The sequence below is a fragment of the Carlito syrichta genome, unplaced genomic scaffold (genome assembly GCF_000164805.1).
Source record: "Carlito syrichta isolate Samal-C Ts95f unplaced genomic scaffold, Tarsius_syrichta-2.0.1 Scaffold135714, whole genome shotgun sequence".
Lineage (NCBI taxonomy): Eukaryota > Metazoa > Chordata > Mammalia > Primates > Tarsiidae > Carlito > Carlito syrichta.
In genome coordinates this window covers 126717-133093 of record NW_007079810.1, presented here as the reverse complement: position 1 = coordinate 133093, position 6377 = coordinate 126717, and the positions used below count along the sequence as shown (strand labels likewise).

General features: G+C 43.1%; 1 pseudogene; it reads left to right on the top strand.

Annotated features, from left to right (window-relative positions):
• Positions 1-5403: 5403 nt before the first annotated feature.
• LOC103250939 lies at positions 5404-6377 on the top strand (annotated as a pseudogene).

Sequence of the window (6377 nt, the reverse complement as noted above, 5' to 3'; positions counted from 1 at the left end):
GAGTTGATTTCCCCTGGAGGCTTTGTTGGCAACATCCTTACTACTTCTCAAGGTGACATACAAAACGAACTATGGCGACTCGCCACTCGCCTATTTTGTTAACTTTACTAGTGGGTCATTGGTCGATTTGGCAGGAAGCTGTGGTGCAACCTCCCCCTGCTACGGGTTCCTGGTCTGTGTCCAACCCTTATGTCCTTTTAACAGGTGCTGTTAATGTCACCCCAGTAGATAACCATTATGACTTACAATGTAACTCTTGTAATCTTACAAATTGTGTCACCTGCAATAATGCAGGACAAGACATCCTGGTTTTACACCAGCCCACCTTTATTATAATTCCTACTAATATATCAGGTCCTTGGTATGATGATGCAGGACTACAGGTGCTTCAGGAATTACACCACCAACTTGCTTTCCAGCCTCGTAGGGCCGTTGGATCGGTGACCTTAATTTCAGTCATCGCTTCTGTAGTGACTGCTGCTGCCACACTATCTCAATCCATCCCAAATGCCGAGTTTGTCAACTTTCTGGCTCAAAATACTTCCAAGGCCCTACAACAACAAAAATCTATAGACTTAAAGCTAAAAACAAAATTAAATGCCTTGGAGGCTATAGTCATTGGATTGGGAAACCAAATAAACAACATTAAAAAAAAACAATGACTACGATGCCATGTGGCATACAATTTGGTTTTTGTTACTTTTGTTTCATATAATAATAGCCTTTAGAATTGGGTCTTAGTTAAAAAAAACAAACCTCCAAGGCATATGGAGTCACAATAACATCAACATAGACCTGCTTGAGCTCCACCACAATATTTTAGATATCCAGAATAGCCAAGATCCTATTGTACAACCTGCCCAAATAACACAAAATCTTCTTAATGATCTCAAGGGATTCAATCCCTTTAATATGTTAAAATGTACAGTCTGGTATATTCTGAAATTTTTTTATTTGCTCTAATCCTCTTTGTTTTTTGCCAGTCGGATACGGAATCCTCCAACGCCAATTCAGAGCTACCACGGTAGCCATCCATCACCTACATTTAGAAAATAGAAGAGGGTGAGATGTGGGGAGCAGATGGGAGCTGTCCAAATAGCAGACCTGGAGCAAAGGCAAGACCCCAAACGAAGGCAAGGTCCTGCTTGGTTGTTCCGCACCCTAGACAAAGAGCAAGAGATGTAACCTGCTACACGGAATGGCATCTCAGAGCCCACACATCCTGATGCAAATAGTACAGATAAAGCCTTGGCAACAACAAGATAACCGTGGAACAGCTTGCCATTTAGGTAGCAACAAAATTCCATTATAGCTCCCTCATAGACCTTGAATCCTTCCCTTGAATTTGATTGTTTGATTATAAAATAAACATACTGAGCTAGTATAGGGCCACTTCTCCTCTATCAGAGGAAAGTGTCCCACCTGGTCCCAGTTTTTCTTTATGTTTTTGTGTCTGTGTCTTTCTTAATCTCTTTTCGCTCTCTCTCTCGGAAACCTCAAGGCGGTAGCATGGGCCACAGCACAGTGGTGATCATTCCATACTGTGAAGGTAGCACTTAGCCTCTTAGAATGTGAAATTCTGACTAATTGTCTTACTTAAATACATTAATCCATTGCCCAGGACATAATATTTAAATTGACAATTTTTTTTTCTGGAGGACAAAAATACTTGTGATGTTTGTTTGGTGTTAATTTTGGAGATGGCCTGTCAGGTAGGAAAACTTTTCCCCTATCCTCTTATGTTCTATGTCTGGGAACCTATGAGTTCAACTAACAAAAGACAGATCAACAGGAGAAAGAGCACACAGTTTGTATTCATGTTTCTATGCATGTAAATTCTCAGAAAAAAAAGTGAAACCCAAAGAAGTGGTTAAACACGGTTTCAATTTTAACAAAGGAAAGGGTTTTAGAGTTTCATGAAATGAAAAATCATGGAGAAGTGACTGGGAGATACATGGGAAAGCTAATAGAAGATGAGGGTTGTGTTATAAGTTCTGTCTATTCGAGCTCAACTTCCTGTCTTCAGTGAAGAGTTGCTCTTTTCTTTCTGGTAAAAAGGTGAAATCCTTTCACAAAGAAAAATGTATGCTCTGCTTTTAGGAAAATAAGAGGAGGACAGAGAACTCTTTCTGCATCTGTTAATTATCAATTGCTTTCAGCTTAAAATAACCCTTATACCAAAGTGGCATGTTGGAAGGTGACATATTCTGATCCCTTTAGGCCATGGATGAGTCAATGTTTCCCACACACAAGGAGGTAAGAAAAACCTATGGTACTGCTAGATGGATTTCTTATTTAAATGTAGGGTCTGTTAGTGTGTCTCATTAAGACCCATTACCTAACTCACTGGACATTCTCTGAGCCCCTGTTCTGTGCCAAGCCCTGAACTGGATGATATTGAGATCCAAAATGAATCAGACCCATTCCTGCCCTCATGGACCACTCCCTCCCCCAGTCCTAGAAAGGGTGCAGGCAGGGCAGTATGCTCAGGTCTGCAGAGTGTGGGGTGGCTTTGTGAACATACTTGGCTGAACTCTGTCTCTCAGAACTCCCTACCCAGTTAGGGTAGCCTATGAGTCACTTCGGCCCAAAGCAGCAGCTATTTTGCATCTTATGCTGGGAAAGTCTGGTCAGAAACTTTGAGCTCCTGTTCAGCTGGTGCTCATATGCTTACTTACCCTGTCAATCTGGAGTGGCAGTCAGGCCTGAAATTGCTCCCCCTTCACCAGGCCCTCCTGAAGCCAGGAGTCTGAGACCAGCCTTGGCAAAATAGCAAGAACTCATCTCAACAAAAAACACAAACAAAAAATTATCCAGGCATGGTGGTGCATGTCTGCAGTCCCAGCTACTCAGGAGGCTGAGGTAGAAAGATTGCCTGAACCCAGAAGGTCAAGTCTGCAGTGAACCATGAACATGCCACTGCACTCTAGCCTGGGCGACAGAATGAGACCTTGACTCAAAAACATTTTTTAGGTTTTGTATAATAATAAAGTTATTTACTAAACAAAAACTTCAGCTTCTCCATCTTCTGAACCAAGTGTGTGTTCAGCTCTGTGACAGAGGCTACTCCTGCAGGTCACCCACACTGCCAAGGCAAAGGCAGCAAGAACAGATGTGGGTTCTGGCCCACCCTACGCTTGGGATCCCAGCATGCCCTGCTTTCTCCCTTGATATTCATCTCCCCTTCCCTAGGGCCTGCCCTGCAGACTTCCAGCTCAGATCAGATGCAGAGACCACAGCACCACAGGTGTCCCTCCACCAGACAGGTCCTGGGCCGAGCAGACATTTGGGAGTCTAGTGAGGGGTGAAACCAGCTTCATCCAGCTCATCTGGGTGGGCAGGGAGGGTTCCCAGAGGAAATGATGCTGTTACTCATGGGCTTCCACATCTTAGCTATTTAAGGTCCACTTCTCCAACTATCCCTTGCACTATTATTTACTCAAATTTTTCCATAAAACTACTCATTATTTTCACTTAGCCGTATCTTAATATGATATTTCCAATCATTTTACTCTAATAGGCACTTAAACAAAAGCATAGCAAGGAACACCTTAAAAAACAGTCAAGTGCAATCCCCTAAAATCATCTCACACACCCTCTTCCACTGGCCATGAAGCACAGTTTGGGAATCACTCCCTTAGGTGAATCTTGGAGGGTGAAGAGAGGTTTAAAATGCAGGAAGGTGTTTTGACTGAGGGAACAGGATGAGGAAAGTCCTGGAAGATGGGATGGAAGCTGTGTTACTTACCCACCGCTGCACAACAAATTACCCCACAACCTCGGGGCTTGGAAGAGCAATAAATATTTCTTACCTCATAAAGTCTGTGGGTCAGGATCTCCACAGTGGAGTGGGGAGGCTGGATGGCTGTGACTCAATGTATCTCACGAGGTTACAGTCAAGATGTCAGCCGGGGCAGCGGTCACCTGAAAGTTTTACTGAGTCTGGGGGATCTGCTTTTGAGAAAGCTCACCCACACAGCTTGCAAGTGGGTGCTGGCTGGCTCCTACCTAACTCCTACCCCAGGATCTTTGCACTTGCACTCGGTCTGGGTGTTCTTTTGTCTCCTCTGTGTATGATTGGCCCCTTCCTGTTCTTCAGCTCTTTGACCAAATGTCACCTTCCATTACCTCTATGAGTCACTTTCTTAGGCATCAACTTTTGTTTTCACCTTTTCATTATTTAAAAAAACACACAAATATCCAGAGTAGTTGAATAAATAATCCAAATAATATCCGTATCCTCTCATTCTGTTGAAATTTTAGCATTTTGCCATATTTCCTCTTTCTTTCCTTTTTTCTTCCCCTCTGGAACCATTTCAGAGTAGACTGCAGACACCAAGACACTGTATCCTGAAGTACTTCAGCATGGCTCGCCTCAGGACAACACATTCACAACACCCTTAACACACCTGAGAAAATGCACAGTAATTCCTCCACACCATTTAGTATGTAGACCATTTTCAATCTTCCCCACTGGTCTCCAAAATATCTTTTACAAATGACTTTTTAAAACTGGGATCCAACCACAATTTCCAATTTGGTTTATACAGTATGGCGACAACATTAGCTAGTGCTCTCTCTATTCTCTCTATTGGAGAAGCAGTGGACGACAAGAGACTGAACTGTATCTGTCTCTATTTCCGACAGACTCACGTTCAACTTTCGCTCATGAAAAGCCGGGAAAATTTTACTCGTCCTTTCTTTTAAAAAAGTTAACATAAAATTATAGCATAGCCGGGCATGGTGGCGCGTGTCTGTGATTCCAGCTACTTGGAAGACAGGCGGGAGGATCTCCTGAGCCCAGCATGTCGAGACTGCGGTGGCCGTAAGCATACCACTACATTCCAGCCTGGGTGACAGAGTGAGACTCTGACTCAAAAAAAAGGGACCTGAACTTTAGAAACACAGCTGGAATAATCCATGGCTGTGCGGCAGTGGGAGAAGAGGTCTACTTTAGTTGATTTTCTGTGGTAGTTGGTTGCTCGCTAGTTTCATGGTGATGGAAACTACACATTTTTTCTTTTCTTTATTTATTTATGTATGTATTTATTTATTTAACAGGAGTCTCTCTCTGTCACCCAGCCTGGAGCGCAATGGCACACTCACAGCCACTGCAGCTCTACCTGCTGGGCTCAAGCGATCCTATCACCTCAGCCTTCCAAGTAGCTAGAACCACAGGCATGCACCACCACACCTGGCTAATTTTTTGATTTATCGTAGAGATGAGGTCTTGCCAAGTTGCCCAGACTGTTCTCAAAGCCCTGGGCTCAGGCAATCCTCTCGCCTCCACCTCCCAAAGTGCTGGGATTACAGACATGAGTCACCACACCTGGTTGGAAGCTGCATATTTTTTATTTTTTTGTTCATGGACTTCATTGTAGGTTACACTTGTTCAACGGGACCAAGAAACTGCTGGAGGCTTGGTTCTCCCAGCAACAACCTGACGCAAACCAAGGTTCTGGGGATCTTCACACCATCCTGAGATCTGAGTGGGACATACTTTTGAAGGATGTGCAGTGCTCAATCACATGTGTGGCAAAAATTGACAAGCAGGAACCTTATGTACTCAGTGAGAGAAGCATGTTTGTCTCTAAGAGACATTTCATTTTGAAGACTTGGGGTACCACTCTCTTGCCGAGAGTGCTGGCTCCCCTGTTGAAGCTTGCTAGGGATAACAGTGGGTTTGACTAAATTCAAAGCTTCTTTTATTCTCATAAGAATTTCATGAAAACTTCTCACTAAGAGTACCCACACTGGAATTTCCAGGAAGAAATAGAGTTTCTTAATGCAATTTTTCCAAATAGAGCAACATACTGTATGGGACATATGAATTCTGACTGTTGGTACTTACATATACTGGACTTCCCAGAGAGCTGGGTAATCAGTCAGCCAGATTGAACCCTGGAGAATCTGGGGAGCGAGGCTGACCCAGCAGTCATGAACCAGTTCTACATGAAAGATGGTGTTTCTGCATAGGATGTCACTCGTGTGAGTGGAATTCGTGACCTGATACCAAGTTCTGTCATTGATACCACACTGTTCAATCCTTGTGGTATTCAGTGAATGGAATGAAATCGGATGGAACTTATTGGACTATTCACATCATTCTAGAACCAGAATTTTCTTCCGTTAGCTTTGAAACAAACTTAAGTCAGACCTCCTATGATGACATGATCGGAAAAGTTGTAGAAGTCTTTAAACCAGGAAAATTTGTGACCACCTTGTTTGTTAATCAGAGTTCTAAATGTTGCATGGTGCTTTCTTCATCCCAGAAGATTGAAAGTTTTAAGTGTCTTGATTACCAGAGTGCTATGTTCAATGACTACAATTTTGTTTTTACCAGTTTTGCTAAAAAGCAGCAACAACAGCAGAGTTGA